Here is a 20,847-nt window from a genome sequence, read left to right on the forward strand (position 1 = left end):
CAACCCTTTCTGAAAGATGTTTGATGATAAAAGATTAGGATCGCCTTTTCTCCTCCCCCAGAGGTTGAATCGATCCCTGACTTCAAAAAGGCTGAAGTAACATTAAATTTCACTTTTCATTGTTTTGCATGAAATCCGACGCATTCTTCTAGTCATTGTTGTGACGGGGCCCCCACACACCCTAACAGAGGGTAGACTGTATCCAGCCAACTCAAAAGGTACAATTAAGAGACTACCTTTCAATTTACTGTAAGTTTGGGTAATAAAAGATAGTCCTTTTTGGTAGATGTGCGAATGACTAGATTCTAGGCCCTCCAAAAAACAACCTACCACTGATGATACATATCGCAGCTAGACGTGTTTCAGCTTACGTCTGCACCTGAGCATTATATGTGAACGAGTCCTATGTGAAGCTTCAAAGAGTTCTAGCAAAATGAAAAATTTCATAAATATAAACAAAAATAATTTGGAATTTAGGATTTCAAGATTGGTCTTTCACTATTGCTTCCCAGAAATCGAGAAGAAGTACCGAATTTTAAATTTCAGAGCTCGAAGAGAAATGTTGCTTAAGTCTGTACGTTTGTTTTGTGTCAATTGTGATCGGACGTAATTTGATCACTAATAACTTTTCTTCCGGAGTTAAGACACTTTAGTTTACTTTCTTGTTTATCGAATGTAATAAAATAAAGAATAAGCGATTTCAATTTTTGTAGGAATTTTACAGTTTTGGAGAATCTGTCACGACTCCCGTAGCGGCAAAAACTGCAAAAGCATTAGTGATACTCTGCAACAGAACAAGCTAGGCTGCATAACGAATCTCTTTTAACACAATCTTGTTGGTCTTTGGAAGCTTGAAAAACCAGGGATAATCGAAATTTTGCATTTCAGTAATCTTTGCGCGTTTGCCATCCAAATGTAATGAAAAATATTTCATATTTTAATGATTTGATCTAAATTTGATTTGATCTAAAATCTACGATATTTGAAGCTTAAATGGGGCTGTGACGTGTCAATCAGGAAAGGATTAATTTTCTGTATGTTTCAAATGTTGTGTAACTTTTAAAATATAATTTAAAAAAATGAGACTTTGGCCAGAATATGCTTCATATTTATAGTAGAATCCGAACACGTAAAAATTGTGATGTTTTGCTATCAACCAGTTTTTAAGTAAGGAGCGACTCGGTCCAATTGTAACCAAAATTCTAGAAAACGCGATTTTGATAGCAATGGATACAGCATAGGAATTGGCTTTTTATCCTGATTCCAGTTATTTAATGCTTACGTTCAAATTTGTCTAAAAAAGCTTTTTTCAACTGGAAGTAAGGAGCAAAATTAAAACTTAAAACGAACAGAATCAACGATTTAAACTGTATCCTTAAAATGAATCCCGAATAACTCTGCAAATACTTTTTTTTCTATTTTACCTTGACCTATATGTATCGCATTTCAATTCCTCGGTTTATATTCCCCTTCTTATCTGGATGCTGGCATATACAGTTGAAGATACATTTTTCTATGTGCCTGATTTAGAGAGATTTGAGGATCAAGTGAATGGGAAAAAACACATTAACTAAATATCCTTTGGAAAGTCGTTATAAATCATCTGTTTAGATCCGTCTTAGTTTTTCGTTGCTTTCTATAATAGTTAGAAAGATAAATAAAAAGTATTTCTTGAGCCTCCCTCTTTGTAAAGATCTAAGCAGATCCTATGTTTTTTTTTCTCGGCTAATTCGTACGGAAGGGTTATACTAGGACCTTGGGAGAGGCTCATTCGACTGGAAATCGAAAGTTCTAGTACCTTTTATAAGAGTTAAAAGTGGTCGAAGGCCAGCAGTACTTGCCCTCATAACCCCCATGGTGTCGGATCAAAGTTTCCATCCAGCCATTCAAAATAGTCCAAAGATCCAGCTAATGTGCCTCCAGGGATGACATAACCTATGCAGCTCCTAGTACAAGGGCTAGTAGCTATGCAAATTCCCCGTTTTAAGTAGTAGTAGTAGAGCAATTTTATTGAAAATAATAATTTTTCCTATAATAGCACAACAAAAGCGGAGCTTATGAGGATGTGCTAAAATATAAAAAGAATAAGGGTATGGAGCATGAGACCATTAACCGAAACCAACATGAAAAATAAACAACGAAACACTACATTATAAAACCCCAAAACAACGCGTAAAAAACACAAAAAATAACCCACTGAAAATATATTTAATCTGTTTCGAAAGCATACCTACCGAGCAATTCCACACGTAAATCAGATTTAAACCGGTTGAAATTACCATTTTCTTTTATATCTTTACTAAGTTTGTTCCAAAGCTTGTAAGCTCTATAAACAAGAGAAAAAGAAGATCTACTAGAAGCAAGTCGAGGAACCTCAGAATTTTCTCGCATCTGAGTATCGTGTTGGTGAACATCTGAATTCTCACAAAATATACCTGCAAAACAATCTGGAAGGCCCTCAGTCTGATACTTGTATACAAAAATCAAAGTATAAACATCATGCAATCCGGCTGCAGGCATTATATTTATTTAACTGTAGACCGACCTCATGGACTCCCGATTCCCCACACCATAAAAAGCTTGGATAGCGTTATTCTGGATCACACGGATTGGACGAAGTAACGAGGGGAAAGTACCAAGCCAAATCGATGAACAATACAAAATATAAGGTTTTGCATTCAGGTTGTATAGAAAAAACTGATGAGTCTGTTTTGTCGTAGCTGTCATATTCAGTTGGAACTATTGACGATACTGCAAGAAAAGGTCCTAATTTCAAACGTTTTGATTAAACTGAATTTAATTTAGCCCTTTTACTTAATAAACAACACGTACTAACAAAATAAATAGCATAATTAATGATGATAACTTATGAAGGTCACAGTTATGACCACCGGAGCAGCTGCTTTGTTTACTTATACCATTGGTACTATTTACTTAGTTAGAATATGTTCAGGACCTGGTAGTCCTTCGCAGGGGTGTAAAAAAAGGGGGGTGTAGGCTTTCAATATTTTTGCTAACCATCGATTTTGAAAAACTGCTTTTTTTGGTGTTTTCATTGAAGAAAATTTTATTGGTATTTTTTTTACCAAAAATAGCCTTTTGATTTTTCTGAATTTTCACTGAAAAATATTCTTTTTGTGTATTTTAATTGAAAAATGTTTTTTTTATTGGTACTTTCGTAAAAAAACCCCTATATTTTGAATAAAATTCCCCCCCCCTTCCCTTCCTACATTTTCGTGAAGTTAGACCAGTGTCTCTTAGTACTTTATGGGATCGAAGTCTTAAAACACAAGACTCGTGTTTAACTAGGAGCTGTGTTCATAGAAGGCACGAAATTTAAGTCAAAAGTTTTAATCTAGAATATCGGACAGGTTGAACACAAATGTTCTCTCTCTGCCTGCAAATAGTGTCTTTTAAGCAGTTAACGGTCAAATACTAAAAGATAGCAAATTCTAAGTAGAACCTTAAGAGTTGCTTTATAAATTTTTTAGATTCAAACGAACACATAACCATAAGAACTAAGTTCAATGAACTTTAAATAATATACATAAAATACTAAGTAATTCCAATATTAATTCATATTTTGGTCGTTGTCTCTCGACTAAAGTTGAAAATTTTACTTATTTTAAGTAAAATTCTTAATTCTAATTATAAATTAATATTATAAATATAATTTAATTATAATTTTTATAATTAATTATATTATAATTATATAATATAATTATATAATTATTATAATTATTAATATTTAATTATAATTATAAATTATAAATTAAGTATCTTTCTTATTTTAATTATAAGAAAAACTTCTAATTTGCCAGTAAATTATATAGTCGGAGCAGGAGTTTCTTTCTTTTTCGTAAATTAATTGTAAAAAAAGTTTTCTGATTGTAGTAAAGGGCGGAGATGAAACTCAAAACGAAAGAGAATTATTTTTTTGCAGTTTATGAAACATAAATCTGTAATATTAGTTCAAATAAACTGGCTCGCAGGATTATCCTAAATTTGTATAATTCTGAAAACAAGCACTTTCCTGAAAGCACAAAATTTACAGAATAAAGCACGGTTGACAGTAGAAAATTCCTTAAGTAGTCTGCAGAAAATAAAGTACTGATTTATATGGTTCTCAGTGGTCCTTCTCTGGCCATAAAATATCACTTGTCAGTTTATCTGAACCAGTGTCGCAGATGTGTGTCGCATAAACTGCAAAGTAATTTTTTTCATTCGTTTAAGTTTCATCTTTGCTCTTTAGCCATCAGAAAAAAAAATCTTTTTTTGACTAATTTCTGTTCTTTTTTAGGAATTTAAAAATATACAAAATAAACCTCATACAAACATTCTTGTTTCAAGGCGGTGAAACTAAAAAAGTCGAATGAATTTTTGTTAAAACACCTAAATATATGCAAAAATATAACTACTCTACAAAACTAAGCTTGAGTTACTCAATATGACTCAAGGCTATATCTAGAGGGGAAGGAATTTATGATGATCCACTTGAGGAAATTACGTAAAATTCCTACTTTTCGGCTATTGGATGGCAAAGTTGACTTGAACATGACCATCTTATCCTTCCCCCGCCAATTCAACATACTGAGTATCCTATAATATGTGGTGGTGGCAGTGATATTTAGATAGGTGGTGGTGATATGGTAAGTGGTTTAATCCTATGATATGACGGTGGCAATGCCGGATTTGGTAGCACATTCCTGACTCTCAAGATATTGTACAAAGAAAGTAGTATTCTGGAGAAATTCGGACTTTTGGGGTTTTAATGGCGCTCTTAGAGGAATTAAAAGTTGATAGTATAATGTGGCATATAGTATAGTGTTACGTGGCAGAGCTAATCTATTTAATTAAAAAATGGTGAATTACGTTTTAAACGCTTAAAACATTTAGTTCTCGCGTGTCAAAATTAGCTACTTTATTTTTCATTTTTTTAATGCCAAAATGCATTCCCTGTGAATCCCAATGTATCTGCTGTAGGGTTCTCAGTCCGAGAAGAACACTTCTTGCCTCCTAAAGCCTATTTCTAGGCTAAAAGTCTATTGCAAAGAACTAAGGAAGTGTGACACAGACTAAGAATAGTATCCACGTGGTAATGAATTTCCAATTTATATTTTCCAAATATTTTCCAAAATTTCCAATTTATATTTTCCAAAATTTCCAATTTATATTTTTGTTATGACCAGTTCTAGATCATCATGCTAGCGTTCGTACGCCTTGCGAGGTTACTTAGTCACCATTCGAATCGTCCCGTCTTTTATTCCATCATTTTCAAATAATGCAATGGTTTCGAATTTTAGCAAGTTTCGAATTAATGCCTAAGTGTTCAGTCTGTGTTGTATTAAACCCCGTCAATACCTGAATAAACACTGGGTAACACAGAAAAATTATGGCGATAAACAGCTGGTGAGGTAAAAAAAACGATCAATTTTCTCAGGAAACTCCCAAAATAAAATCGAGAAAGCTCTGAAAATAAACTTTGAGAAACTGCAGTTGCCTGTATAGAAAACAAAGTGAGCCAAAATCCATGTTCTCTGTTATACAAAGTAATATGTCGAGGGCTTCGACATTGAAAATCAAAGCCTTTTGAAAATTGAATCACAGAAACTTATTAGTCATGCAAATACCCCGGATTTTTCTTGGGGGGATAATAATGATAAAAAAAAATTCAAGTGGGGACTATAGTAAGAAATAATTTGAATAGCCAAGAAAATTCATAATTTATTTTGTTTTTGTGGAGGGGGCTTTATAGAGCTGAAGCTCCTTTTTTCATCGAAATTTAAAACAAGAAAAAAAAATAGATAGTGCTGTTTTAAACGTCTCAAGTTGTTTACTGAAGAAATGATAAAAAAGTTGTCGGGCTCTAAAATAAGGAGACTTAAAAAAGTCTGTATTTATGAGCCCAAAAAACAAGTCTGAAGACTATTATGAACTTAAAGCAATGTAACTAGAAGAGTCAGGAACATCTATCTAAAGAATCACTTGCAATGCAAAAGAAAAGGGAGCAGAACCACCGATTATTTTTGGTGTTCACGATTTGTGCCTTGCCAATTTGTTTGCCAAAACAAAAACCTTTAAAAAATATTTCTGAACGAGCAGAATTCGTTAGCACTGTCATAATCTCATGACAACTTCAATAAGACATTCTCAAAAGCTTTTGCTATATGCTTACATTAATTGGAGGAACCTCACTTTGCCCTCAGGCCACTCCGTGCCTCCACAAATGGCAGATAGGGAAATGCCCTACAGATATGTAGGGTACCTCCCTAGGAGGCACGGACCAAAAGGGTACTTTGTCCCTGTGAGTCCATAATAGAAACTAAGGCATCCTCGTCAGGGGGTCGTAAATACAGGCGGAGGAGTAAAAATGCCACTTGACTGTACAATCAGCAGGTCCCGCCGACATATGGACACGTCATGAAAGAAAACCGCCAAAAAATTAAATAAAAGACTTAAAATCAAATACCTAAAAACAATAAAGTGAGTTTTTCGCCAATACCCGCGATTTGCACAAAATCCAAACAAATTTGAACTGCCAACAACGAATACTAACGAACAACTGAGAAATAAAAGAAAAAATTCATTCACTCAAACAAACGAAACAGCAATTGAATAAATTGGAGAACTAGGTCACTTGATTTCTGACTTTAACCATCGCATTTCTTGCAGATACCCTTTGAGGCCTAAGGGGTTGATGATGTATTTGATTATGTGACTGGAGAAGTGGTTCAACATTTTTTTTTTCAGGGATTACTAAAGTATCGTCTTCTTTTTTGAGAAAACCAAAATACAACTCCTTTGTTCTTAAATTACCTGAATCTCTATTTAAAGCTAGACCTAAATGATGGTATTTATAAATTTCAACAGCTTCTCTGTAGTGCTGACAATACCTTTGTCATGCAAAATTAGGCTAGCTTGGTTAAATAAAACAGTATTTTCTGGATTATTAAATATGTGTTTTGAGATGGCAGAGTCAAAATTTTCTTTTTTTTCCGCTTTTTAAGGGTGTTATTAATTGAGGTAGAGTGCTGAGTTAATCTATCCGTAAGTCGTTGATCAGTTCTTCCGATGTACCGAAGACCACAAGAGCAAGGAATTCTGTAGACACCGGAATTTTCACCTATCGGGATAGGGTCTTTACCTTGGTAGATTTGGGCACTGATAGTTTTTCTGGGTCTATTAGTAAGTGAAAATATTATTCTTCCTTAGATTTTTGGAATTGTGGTCTGAAACCCCTGTAACGTGCGGGAGACCAAGAAAAACTGAATTTGCCCTTTGATTTGCGTTTAGGGGTGTCACTATCTTATACTTTATTTTATACGTTTTGCAATTACAGAATTTATTAAACAATTTGGACAACCATTTCGAAATAAAATATCTCTAAGGTGGCCAAGCTCTGAATCCAGGAAATGTGCAGAACAAACTTGTAATGCTCTCTCAACTAGAGAAGTGACCACTCCTCTTTTCACAGCAGGAGAATGATTAGAGGAATAATTCAAGTAACGGTCACTATAAGTGGGTTTTCTATACACTCCAAACTCGAAGCTTGTATCATTTCGATGAACCAGGACATCTAAGAAAGGAAGACGCCTTTCTGCCTCTAATTCATAGGTAAATTTTAGTTTTCATAGGTAAAACTTTGAGAATAAGTCTCGTTGGAAATACGATAAAAGTGGCTCACTTTATGACTAAAAGTGCAGGGCATCAGTTATAGTCGAATACAACCTGGTAGAACGATTCCATATGTGTTGGAATCGTTTAAAATTTCTATGACTTTTTTGTCGTAATCATCTGAATACAAAACAACAACAGTATCGGCTTTAGTAATAATCATGAAATGATCTTTATATAGCGAACGTAAGACTAAGTGTTCATTTTTACGAATTTTTTTAGATTTTGATTATGCACAGAAGGTGAATCCAACAAGGTTTCAACAAAATGTGCTCTAACCTCAGCAATCTCTCCAACCTCTGCACGAGAATCATGAAGTGCCCCTTCTGTGTTCGCGATAATTTCACTATAAGGTATTTTCGAGGGGGCTATTGAAAATTTCATCCTTTTGGGACAAAAGGTGAATTATTAGAAACATTTTTCAATTTTAAACGGTGGAAAATCTCAGAAAGTCTTTGTCTAGAAATCCTAAAATCATGCTGGAAAGAATTTTCAGAAATAGTCTTAATTTGAGGCATTTTTTATATACAGAAATATGGGCTTTCAATGGACGTCCCCCCTTTCACCAATTGAGACTGATATCTTCATGGAAAACCTTGAAGAAAAGGCTATTTTTCAAATTTTTTGTAAACCGGAATTTTAGGTTAGTTTTAAAGATGATATTTTTTATTTGTGGGATCTGGGTGACGAATCTCTGGAGTTTTTCCTTCACTTGGTTAACCCCTTGGATCCAAAACTAAAATTTACCTATGAATTAGAGGTAGAAAGGCGTCTTCCTTTCTTAGATGTCCTGGTTCACCGAAATGATACATGCTTCGAGTTTGGAGTGTATAGAAAACCCACTTATAGTGACCGTTACTTGAATTATTCTTCTAATCATTCTCCTGCTGTGAAAAGAGGAGTGGTCACTTCTCTAGTTGAGAGAGCATTACAAGTTTGTTCTCCATGTTTCCTGGATTCAGAGCTTGACCACCTTAGAGATATTTTATTTGGAAATGGTTGTCTAATTAGTTTAATAAATTCTGCAATTGCAAAACGTATTAAAAAAGTATAAGATAGTGATAAATTAAACGCAAATCAAATAAAAAATTCAGTTTTTCTTGGTCTCCCGTACGTTAAAGGGGTTTCAGACCACAATTCCAAAAATCTAAGGAAAAAGAATATTTTCACTTACTAACTATCAGTGCCCATATCCACCAAGGTAAAGACCCTATCCCAATAGGTAAAAATTCCGGTGTCTACAGAATTCCTTGCTCTTTTGGTCTTTGGTACATCGGAAGAACTGATCAACGACTTACGGATAGATTAACTCAGCACTCTACCTCAATTAATAACACCCTTAAAAAGCGGAAAAAAAGACAATTTTGACTCTGCCATCTCAAAACACATAATTAATAATCCAGACAATACTGTTTCAAACAGTTTATGGTAACGAACTGTAGTAAGGAGCGACCCGGCTCAATAGTAAACGAAACTCTAAAAAACGGAATTTTGATGCTAAAAGATACATCAAAAGAATCGGATTTTCATAATGATTTTCAATATATAAGTTTCATCAAGTTTAGTCTTTGTCATCAAAAGTTACGAGCCTGAGACAGTTTGCCTTATTTTGGCAAATAGGGGGGAAAAACCCCTAAAAGTTATATAATCTTAACGAAAATCACACCATCGTATTCACCGTATCAGAGAACCCTAGAGCAAAAATTTCAAGCTCCTATCTACAAAAATGTGGAATTTCATATTTTTTGCCAGAAGACAGATCACGGGTGCGTGTTTATTTGTTTTTTTACCAGGGGTCATCGTATCGACCAAGTGGTCCTAGAATGTCGCAAGAGGGCTCATTCTCACGGAAATGAAAAGTTCTAGTGCTCTTTTTAAGTGACCAAAAACATTGGAGGAGACCTAGGCCCCCTCCCACGCTCATTTCTTCCCAAAGTCAACGGATCAAAATTTTGAGATTGCCATTTTGTTCCGCATAGTCAAAACACCTAATAACTATGTCTTTGGGGATGGCTTAATCCCTCACAGTCCCTGGGGGAGGGGCTGCTAGTTACAAACTTTGTCCAATGTTTACATGCAGTAATGGTTATTGGGAAGTGTACAGACGTTTTCAGGGGGATTGTTTTTTGGTTTGAGGGGAGGGGGCTATGAGGGAGGATCTTTCCTTGGAGGAATATCTCATGGGGGAAGAGAAATTCAATGAAAAGGGCGCAAGATTTTCCAGCATTACTATAAAAAACAATGAAAAAATAAACATGAATTTTTTTTTCAATTGAAAGTAATGGAGCAGCATTAAAACTTAAAACGTACAGAGATTATTACGCATATGTTCTAAAAATACTTTAGCATTAAGAGCGAGATATTTAGGAGGAGATAAATACCTCGCTCTTTATGCTAAAGTATTTTTAGTAATTTTAACTATTTATTCTACGGCCTTTCTGAGTCAGGGGTCATTCTTAAAGAATTGGGACAAAACATAAGATTTAGTGTAAAGAGCGAGGTATTAACGAGGGGTCAAACCCCCTCATATACATAATAAAAATATAAGAATATAACAGTTTGTTACGTAAGTTAATTCTTAAGTTACGTGTATTTTTTACTAATAAAAACGTTCGTTAAAAATTAAAAGTTCTAGTTACCTTTTTAAGTAACCGAAAAATTGGAGGGCAACTAGGCCTCCTCCCCATCCCTTATTTTTTAAAATCGCCTGATCAAAACTAAGAGAAAGCCATTTAGCCAAAAAAAGAATTAATATGCAAATTTCATTTTAATAATTTATATGCGGAGAGCCAAAATCAAACATGCACTAATTCAAAAACGTTCAGAAATTAAATTTTAAAAAAGCTTGTTTTTTTAACTGAAAGTAACTCGCTCTTTACGCTAAAGTTTGACTCTTTGCCACAATTCTACTTTTTAAAACACTTAAAAACTTTAGCGTAAAGAGCGAGGGATTGCGGAGGGGACAACCCATTTCATATACGGAGTAATTTCTGTTCGTTTTAAGTTTTATTGTCGCTCCTTACTTTCAGTTAAAAAAACAAGTTTTTTTTTATTTAATTATTTAACCTAGCTAGTATAGTTTCCCATGACAAAGGTATTGTCCAGCACTACTGAGAAGCTGCTGAAATTTATTAATACCAACATTTAGGTCTAGCTTTGAATAGAGATTCAGGTGATTCAGAATAAATGAGTCGTATTTCGGTTTTCTCAAAAAGAAGCCCATACTTTAGTAATCCCTGAAAAAAATGTTGAACCACTTCTCCAATCACATAATCAAATACGTCATCAACCCCTTAAGTCTCAAAGGGTATCTGCAATAGTTCTCCGATTTATTCAATTGCTGTATCGTTTGTTTGAGTGAATGAATTTTTCTTTTATTTCTCAGTTGTTCGTTAGTATTCGTCGTTGGCAGTTCAAATTTGTTTGGATTTTGTGCAAATCGCGGATATTGGCGAATAACTCACTTTATTGTTTGTTAGGTATTTGATTTTAATTCTTTTAATTTTTGGTCTTTTATTTAATTTTTTGGCGGTTTTCTTTCATTGGTTTTGTTGTACTTTCCGCGCTTGTTTTTCGTTTTTTTTCCTTGATCGTATTTTTTTCCTTCGCGCTGAAGAAGAGAGGCGGTTGTTCTCTCAAAACATTCGCTTTCTGTGTTTTCTTCAGTATTTTCATTTGGCCTTTAAAAACCCCATTTTTGCTCGTTTTTTTTCTTTGTGTTATGGCAGGTCAATGTGGTTTAAGAAATTATCTGCGGTCACCTCTGTTCCCACTTGAGAAGGGGTACTCTTCTAAAACATTATAGCCTAGTAAACGACAAATAATTCGAACGGAATTCTGATTAATGGATAATTTTTCTGGGCTGGTCTGTTTTGGTGGGCATTTTTGGGCTGAAAAATCTCTTTTTAGCTTATTTGTCTGCTATGGGTTGGGCATGAATACATAATGAGTCGGGGGTATTAGGCTTGAGATTGTCGGTGCAGGATTTCGACTCTTGTTAATAAAAAAGCATTGCCAAGTCCTGGAAACCTTGTTGTGACCAAAATGGGTCCAGGATTGCACAAAGGCTCCATTCAAATGGAGGTCCCAGGGACTTCTTGCTGTCCGGTTTTAAGCCGGCTTAAGTACTTCGGTATAAACCTGAGAAGATATGCTGGTCTCCGTCCTGCACTGGTTTCTGGGACCATTGATTATTGAGTCCAAAATTATTTCAATGATTTAAAGAATATGAAAATTGCCAGATGGATTGCTTCGGCGTTAAAAATAACTATCATATCTTTATTAAGACTTACGAATCTAAATGCTTCGAAAGGGGTGGGAAACATGAAATTAGGTGATACAGAATTTATTTACTCAGGCAGGAAGGATGGAGTACATTGAGAGGGAGTAGGGCTTGTAGTAAATAAGGGAGCTGCTAAGTCCTGTTTAGGTTGGAAAGGTATTAATAAAAATAGAATACTAATCAATCATGTTATGACTAAACAGTGCAGGGTATCAGTCACAGTAGTATATGTCCCTGTTGAACCAACTGACGGAGATAGTAGTGACTCAGATGAACTTTACTTACAGTTACAGGAACAAATAGAAAGGGTCCCAGGTAGAAATGTGGTGATCTCTTTTGGAGATTTTTGACGCTCAGGTCGTTAGAAATATGGATAGATAGTTTCCTAGCCTAGGCAAAGTTGATGTTGGAAAAGAAAACAGTAATGGCTGTAGACTGCTGCAATTTTGTAGACATAACAATCTAGTTTTAGCCAATTCAGTATTTGGTCAAAAAATGGCCTATAATTTAACGTGGTATTCACGTGATGGAAGGACAGTTAACCTTATTGATTATGTCATCGTCTACCGAAGACTGGCAGGATCTGTACAAGATACTAGAGGATATGGGTAATATATACCCTTTAGTTATATAAGTAAAGATCATCATCTAGTAGTGTCTATGGTTAATTTAACGGTGAAATATCGGAAGGGTAACTACATACCGGGAAGTAATGACGTTGGTAGACTCCAGGGTGAGAATTTGAGAGAAAATTTTCAAGAACAGTTGAATACGAAACTGGAGAGTTTAAAATTTAACAATGTAGAAGATGGAAGATGGAAAATAATTTGTAAAGTTGCTGATGGTGTCTTAGGGAAGAAAATTAGGAATGCAGCTAAGAATATTAGTGAAAATGCTTTATGTTTATTGAAATGGCGGACAGGCTTGTACAAGAATTATGTGAGTGACAGATCATATGTAAATAAGAGTAATGTGAAGAAAGTAGAGAAAGCATTAAAGTATGAACTAAGAAGTTGTGAAATGGAGGCTATGGATAAAATTAGCGAGGATCTGGAAGATGCAGCTAGACAGCATAATAGTAAAATATTGTATTGGCGTGTTAATAAATTTAGAGGGAGTAGTCAATCTGGACTTGTCCTAGTTAAAGCTAGAAATATGGCCACAATTAGTTAAAAGGAAATGAGGAAAATGAGGAAACAATTAGGAAAATGAAAAAGTTGTGACGCCTTGGATGTGAAAGAAGATTTATTTTATGAGAAAGAATTTGTGACCGTACTAAAAGGATTAAAAAATAAATAAGCCCCAGGTGCTGATAGTGTGGTAAATGAGTTACTCAAATATGGTGGCTATGAGGTTAGAAATAAGCTACTGAAGATTATGAACATGATATTTGATAAAGGAGAAGTACTTAGTGGTTATAGGAGCCCTGATTAAAATCCTGTATAAGAAAGGTGACAAGAGTGAGTGTAGTAATTATAGAGGTATTAACCTGTTTTCTGTAGGTAAAATTGTCTTAAATTTTCTGTAGGTATTTTCTGCAGGTAAAATTCTTCTTAAAATTCTCCTCGGTATCTTTGAAAACATGTAGATAAAAATACCATTGTTAATGAAAAACTGCCCGAAATGAAATATATCCTATAGAAATTTTACAAAACTGAGGGGACATTCAATAGATTTTGAAAATGCAGTTCAGTAGCGTAATTTTGTCAAAATCTTGGAGGGGGGCAAATTTGGAGGCTATTTTCCCCCAGTCAAATGAAAAATGAGCCGTGCAGTACCATAAAAATAATCTTATACATAACAAAACTAATCCGCTTCTAAGGATGCTTGAATTATGTAGGCTCGTCTTAGTTTTTACAAGATTTTTGTAGGCCTTAAACTGTAGCTTGGGGGTAGCAAACTGGGGTCTGTTGGGGAATTTGAACCTCTGTCCTATAGCAAATTACTCCCCCAGTAGAGTTTATAGAATTTACTAAAATTCGTGCCATTTCTATTCCAGATTTTACAAAAAAAAATCTTTAGCTTCTCAAAGAAATTATGCTTTCGTTATTTTGCATCTTGGATTTCAATATTTTAAGTGCTCGAATAATTTGGCAGAAAAAGCGTTAAAAAAACAGAAGCGAGTAAAAAAAGTCAATATTTAATAATTACAAGCTACAACTTAAGGCGTTTATTCGCGAACTGGAAAGTAAAATCCAAAGAAAATATGGAGCATTATTATTTTTCCCTATCAATTCAAATTCAATTCAAATTTTTACGCTAATTGATTGTGGTTATGCGGTTGCGTTGAACCAGAGACAAAGAAGAGAAGAAATAATTGCGAGCCCTCAAGGGAAAGGTATTTTCGAGGGGGCTTACGAATCTTTTCAAATCTTTTTGTAATATATAGAATTTTTGTAATAAACTTTATTATTAAGATTAATCGAATCAATAGCTACCATTTTTGAATCAGCTTCAACTGCCAATTTTTCGAAACTTGTTTGTAACTTTTGGTTACTATAGGGTGGTGTTTGTTTGTACTAGGTTGATATAAGGGGTAGCACTTTTTACTAGGTTGCTATAAGGGGTAGCATTTTTGCTAGGTTGCGAGGCTGAAAACCGTAGTACTGAAAAGGAGTGACTTCCAAACTCTGATTATCTATTTTCGACCATGTTGACTCGTATGGTACTCTTTTATGTTTCTCGGCAATTCTACTCTAAGAGCTGCGCCAAAAAATGCCATTGTTGGTGCCGCATGGAACTATACTCGAATTATCGAGATGAATTTACAAAGAGTATGTGCACATGGTCAAGAGCTTTACAATGAGCCATTAAACGTCTCTTTACAATATTACAGCAGCCTGGGACTTCTGCTTGTCAGCTCACGATTTATGAAACTTACTAGGAGGACGGGAGGGAGAGTATACAATAGGGGGCATTTTAAAATTCGAAGGTTTTTCAACCATAGCGATTATGGAGATATAAAAATTAGCTTTTAGATCAGAACTTATACTGCTCTCTGTGATGTTGCAGTATCCCGCTAGTTCTGTTAATCAGTAGACAATTTATGTAAATATTAAGGGTGGCTTGAAGGAGTAATATAGAAGAAGGGGGATTGTATACCTCAGATCTTTGGGGTTTTTAACCATGGAAATTATGGTACTCTTTCCATTCATGCGCTCTAGAAATGGCACCGAAAGTTGACTTTTTGAATGCCGTGTAATGTTTTATGATTTCGTTATCAAATTTATAAGAAGAGGGTAGATGCAAAATTTCACTTTCAAATGAGCCCTTTAACAGTTCTCAATGATGTTGCAGTGCCCTACTTGCGGCTAAGAAAAAAAAATACACGTCAATGCCACCCCATGCAAATCAAGTGGTTTTCCTTGTTGTTCAAAACGGAGGGGGGTGTAATTTTTCCGTGCGGGGTTTTCGATAATGGCATTTTCTATGGTTTACTTTCCATTTCGACCCGAAGCCTTTATGTAATGGGTTTTCAGGATCATTTTTTCAGAATTCATGTAAATTTGTTTTCAAAATAATATTTTACTAACAATATTAATGGAAATAAGAACTGAGAATATTCAAAGAAAATGGAAGTTGGAAATAGTAGAAATAGGATCAGCTACAATTGACAATTCTCTCGCTATAAAGTTCTTTAAAAACTTGTTTTTAAACTTTTGGTTATTATGGGCCTTGGCTCGCTCTTCATTAGGTTGCACCCGTTCCGTGATAGCTGTTCTATTCTATGATATTCAAACGGACTATCAGTTTTACCTTTTTTATATGTTGAAATTCGCCATTCTGTTTATCAAAGTAAATGTTTCATTTACTTGATTAAAACTAATTTCAATGTAGAATTTAGCCATCAAATATACGCTACCCTTTCAAATTTGTTGTTATATGGTACGAATTGTGAGATGTACTCTTTTAGGAGGATTTTGCATAAGTTTCGTTCTCTGGAATAAGCTGAAGAAGTTGCTTTAAAATCAGAATAAGACATTAGATCAAAAACTCCAATGTTACTGAAACGTTTAAAACTTGAATTGTATCATTTGTTTGCATATACATTATTATAATTATTAATTTTCGAAAAGTTGAGGTATTAACTTTACCGTAAAAAAAAAAACATGTTATAGGTATTGATTGTGATTTGTCACTCATTACGGCTTGTAATTGTCTGGTTAGTAAGATTAACGTACATAAGCGCGTAACTACATGAGCGTCGATAATACCGCTTTCATAAAATTGCAGTGGTTCGCCCACTTTCCGACGGATGTAAATCTTGGATCGCCAAGCGTGTTGCTCAGCTCTGCCTTGCTTGGCACATTTTCGTCACGTTTGGTACGCGCTACCTGCTGTGCGTGATTTCTGAAAGTCGGCAATCCCTTATGAAAAATGTCTGAAAGTTGGCAAATGTATGAAAATGGCACTTGGTACAGCCTTGTGTGTAAATTTTGAGTGAATTAGACGACAAGAAATTGGGATAAAAAAGAGTTGCAATTTTAACTGACAAATAGATTGACAAACCCATATTTGAAAAGAGAAAAAATAACGCTATGAAGAAATATAAATAAACTAGACCTACGTTGCCTGAGCAAAGTGAAGTGTTTTGGCAACCTTTTTCCGGCTTCGCCGAATAAAGTGTTGCGAGAGCAACACTTTGGTTTTGTTTCTTTGCTATCGGTTAAACGCTGAAGTTGTCAGCCTATCGAAGCTCTTAAAACGTTATGTTCAAAGAAGAACACGATCAGTAATCACATGATAAAAGGCTATTCCTCAGCGTTGAAAAAACAACAATAACAAAAGAATATCGAAAGAAGGGACTAAATTGACTTTGCAGCCAGTTGAACTTTATCCTTTTCAATCGTAGACATCATGACGGATGAAAACTTGGAACAATATCTTATGTAATCTAGTTGGTATTATAAAGCTATCCGTAACTTTTCAGGATTAAAATACCATAGGTGACACTAATTATTACGAAACTACCTCATTGTTTTACGTTATCGTTTGTACCTGTTGCATAAACACTTAATTTTAGGTTATAGTGAGTATGGGTAGGCTACACCAACTAGAAAAATTTACAAACCCCTCTTCACTGAAGATGATTGTAGCCTAACAGACGATTATTACTTACAAGTCCCCTGAATGTCTTACCATTGAAACCAAATTGGTCTTACCATCAAATACACCGGAAACAAATAATAGGTACACCAACTAGTCAAAGTTGCAAACCCCTTATTGCCGAAGATGATTATGGTCTAACAGCTGACTGTTGCTTACAAGTCCTCTACTTGTCTCACAATTGGTATCGGCCTATTTTTGGTGTCAGTGTGTACCCTAATATTGAAGTTGTCAACCCCTTGAAACTTTCAAATTAGTATATCTCATGAAGGAAGTTTTGTACCAAAAAAATGGATGATATATACTTTGATCAGCTCATCAAGAGCTATCGATTGCCGTTGAAAAAAAAATTCTGTCTGTCTTAGTTCAAAAGTTGATTTTTTTTTTTTTGCCGTACGCCAACTTTTTAGCGTCGCCACTTAGAAAGGAGCAAAGGATAAGCTCCAATTTCTTTAGCAATGACAGGACTTTTAAAGTTTAAGAGGAACATCTGATAACATTTCTCTACCTCAGTCCCAAGTCCGAAAAAACAAATGATAAACCCACCCGAAATCACGGCAACCCTTTCGGACCCGTGGGAAAATGCCGCTTTTTTGCTTCTGTAAATTTTTCTATTTATCACTCAAAGAAGATATATTGGCTGTGGGGCCGGGTAACTGCCGCATATATTTAGCACTTGTAGATTTTAGTCCATCTTCAATTTGAAAGTGGTGCCTGCCTGCTTGCCTGCTAGAACGGAGCTTTCCACTCGAAAGCAGAAACATGGTTTGATGAAACGAAAGCTTGTCTGCACAATTTCAGATACTCCTCTCTGACATAAGCTATATAACTCCACTTCACTTCGCACACCATAGGCTCTGGCTCGTGGACAAGCAAAAACCATCCTTTTTGGCCCCAGGCAAGAGTTCTGCGGAGCTTTCCAAAATTTAATGTCATATTCATCAATCCGGCCTGAGGTCCACATTTTCCGCAAAAACCGCACAGGCTAGACCCTTACCAGTTTCCGGGAATAAGCCGAGATCGGCGGCATCGGAAAAAAAACGGGACAAAACCAAAGTGTTGCTCTCGCAACACAATAAAGAAAAGCAGACTGAGTTATAGCTCATTTATGTAATAGTTTTGATAGTGTAAAATTAATGCTGGTTGAGGTTTCAAGTGGGGCCGCAGGCCTAATTAGATGAAAGGAGACTGTTGCAGGGTCCAAGAATCCCAAAATCCAATATTATCCTATTTCAAAGGGACAAGATTTCAGCATTCACGGTCAAAAAAGATCCTAAGATTTTTTATGAAGGCTTTTTGTATTGGCGTCTATTCACGAAAACGCAGGGGGCTGAGAGTAAAATGAGTTTTTTAAATTCAGGGAGTAGGGGCAGTTTGTTGTTTCTTATTTTTTTTCAAATGAGAATACTAAAAAAGGTTCTTTTTCAATGAAAATTCAAAGAGGCTGCTTCTCAAAATCTACGTAGGCATGGGCGGCAAAAAATTTTAATAGTGAGGCCAATGTTTCCTCGTCACCATGGCGGTACTGGTTTTCTGCCTTCTATGTATTTTCTTTAAAAGTCACTTGTCACTGTCCTAGAGAAGATTAGAATATCTTTTAGTTGTACTTTGGTCTAAAGAAAGAACCAAAATCTTACCTTATGCCTTAATATACCTTAAAATACATCAATATACCCTAGAATACCATAAAGTACCTTAATATACCTTAAAATACCTTAATATACCTTAAAATATAGGAAGTATTTTGCTCCCAGATGTCTAGATGCTATCAGTGTCCAAGTTTACACCAAGACAATTTTCTGTATCAGGAGCTTCGTTCGAGACATCGTGTAAAGTTTTTGTAATGCTTAATGATCCTACACCCTTCCTAATTTATATATCTCTTAATCCCAAGGCTAAATTTCCTATCTTTTAAAGTTCTGTATCTCATCCAAGTTTTCCCTTTTTCATGGTCCACACAGTATTTCTTATTTGTTGAATAAATTGTTTAATTCAGTAAATAGAGAAACGTGGATCACTGTAAAATTGCTAAGGAATGGGATTCATTCCGTTCCCAAGTCCAACAGGAAGATGTGGATCGAGTTTTTTTGGCTTGAGCAAGAATATATTTTATACCACACCCTCGGGTCTGGTATCAGGTAAAAATAAATAAGGGTAGTGTTTTGTAAAAACTCCTATTTTAGTAACAAAATTTATGGGAGGATTGGGTACTCTTGGGAAATTTTTGTTAAAAAATGTTCATTGATGAATCTAAGAGCAAGAAGCTAGCAATTAAACCAACGTCAGGTCATTGTCACATACAGATTTTCAAATCTCACACATCTGAATCTGATGGTTAGAAGCCATCGGTATTTATTGATGCGTATGGCAGAATTTTGAGTGTGGCATAGGAATGCGAGTGCGTGGTTTTACGCAAGGTGACGCATAGATATTTTGTTGTCCCAAACAAATTCTCTCTGAGGCTGTAAAGTACTACAACCTTTAAAAAAATATATATTCAGACCTTGGTTTTACTGTAAGTAAAAATATTTGGATCGTCTAGATTATAGAGTAAGTTCAAAATTTAACTTTAAGGACCCACCAACAACTAGGAGAATGATTGCATGAACACCAAATTTCAATAAATAAGTCTCTGAGATTTGAAAATAAAAATGACTACTTGGATTCAGCTCTGGTCCAGCATACATACGAAAATCCTGACCATTTAGTTCTTTTTGAGGAGGCAACTTTAATATCTACCGTAGATGGCCTACCGCAATCTTTTAAAGAGGCAATTGAGAAAAAAATATATAAACAGAAATTTGGCTAAATCATGTTGAAGGTGCCTTTTACGGACACAGGTTACAGATTTTTGAAAGATTCAATAGGAAGAACTTGGCAATGCGGAACGCATTAAGTTGATTTCAGCTTAGCGTAAAGTCTCGAAGCTGTTTGTATAGGGGCAGTCGGGAATAACCATTACGACATCTTATTATAAAGGGCAATTCTTGGGAATTTTGTGCGTTTTATTGGAATTCTAATGGGAAATGATGCACGAAAATTTCCACTATGGCTCGCTCCTTCACAATTTGTCATTCTGACTGTTACAAATGAAGTGTCATTCTGACTGTTACAAACGAAGCCGAGAGACATGCTACAGAACTTAGTACCTTTTAATAAAAAAAAAAAAAAAAAAAAAAAAAAAAACATAAGGTATTAAGGCTAAGACCTACTTAACGAATGAAACAATTGAACACAAAATAGCCTTGTATAGTTAAAAAAAAGTGCCAATATTATGGGTTATAGTCAAAAGTAAGAGAAAAAACAAGCGGTATCAGTTAGGATATTAGGACAAAAAAATATGATGAATTTTCTTTCGTAAGTTGCAGCCGCACTGCTTTTAAAAAGCGTTAATCATTGTTGCCCCATTGAATTGAGCACTTGGGAGGTTTTTCCTCCCCTCCTGCAACACAAAATTTGAAGTCGTCCCCGATTCAAAATGCCTAAGTGCTTATCAAGTCTGATAGTTTCATTGCATACAGCTTTGGAAAGAATATTTCCATTTTTATTTTTAATATTCTATCATTGTCAATAGCTTTATCATCGTTTCTTGTTTATTAGTTTCTAGAGTTCTATTTATAGTGCTGTTGTTTTTACATGTAATTAGACAATTTTTGCATATTAAAAAATATTTCTGCATCACATTATTTCTTCTAAGAACTTTTTGTTAAATTTCACGTAAATTTGTTGTCAGAAAGAGAACGCTGAGATGGAATATGAGTTGGAATATCTGAAAACGAAACAGA

General features: G+C 35.0%; 1 protein-coding gene across 1 annotated transcript in view; it reads left to right on the forward strand.

The window, feature by feature from the left end:
* The first annotated feature begins 11,042 nt into the window (after positions 1-11,042).
* LOC136031390 (protein bric-a-brac 1-like) overlaps positions 11,043-20,847 on the forward strand; it is a 120,738-nt gene continuing 110,933 nt past the window's right edge. The window contains exon 1 of the mRNA XM_065710924.1: positions 11,043-11,153. The gene's annotated coding sequence lies outside the window, so the exon portion shown is untranslated. The remainder of the gene's footprint in view (positions 11,154-20,847) is intronic.

Source organism: Artemia franciscana, chromosome 9 (genome assembly GCF_032884065.1).
Source record: "Artemia franciscana chromosome 9, ASM3288406v1, whole genome shotgun sequence".
In the NCBI taxonomy this organism is placed as follows: domain Eukaryota; kingdom Metazoa; phylum Arthropoda; class Branchiopoda; order Anostraca; family Artemiidae; genus Artemia; species Artemia franciscana.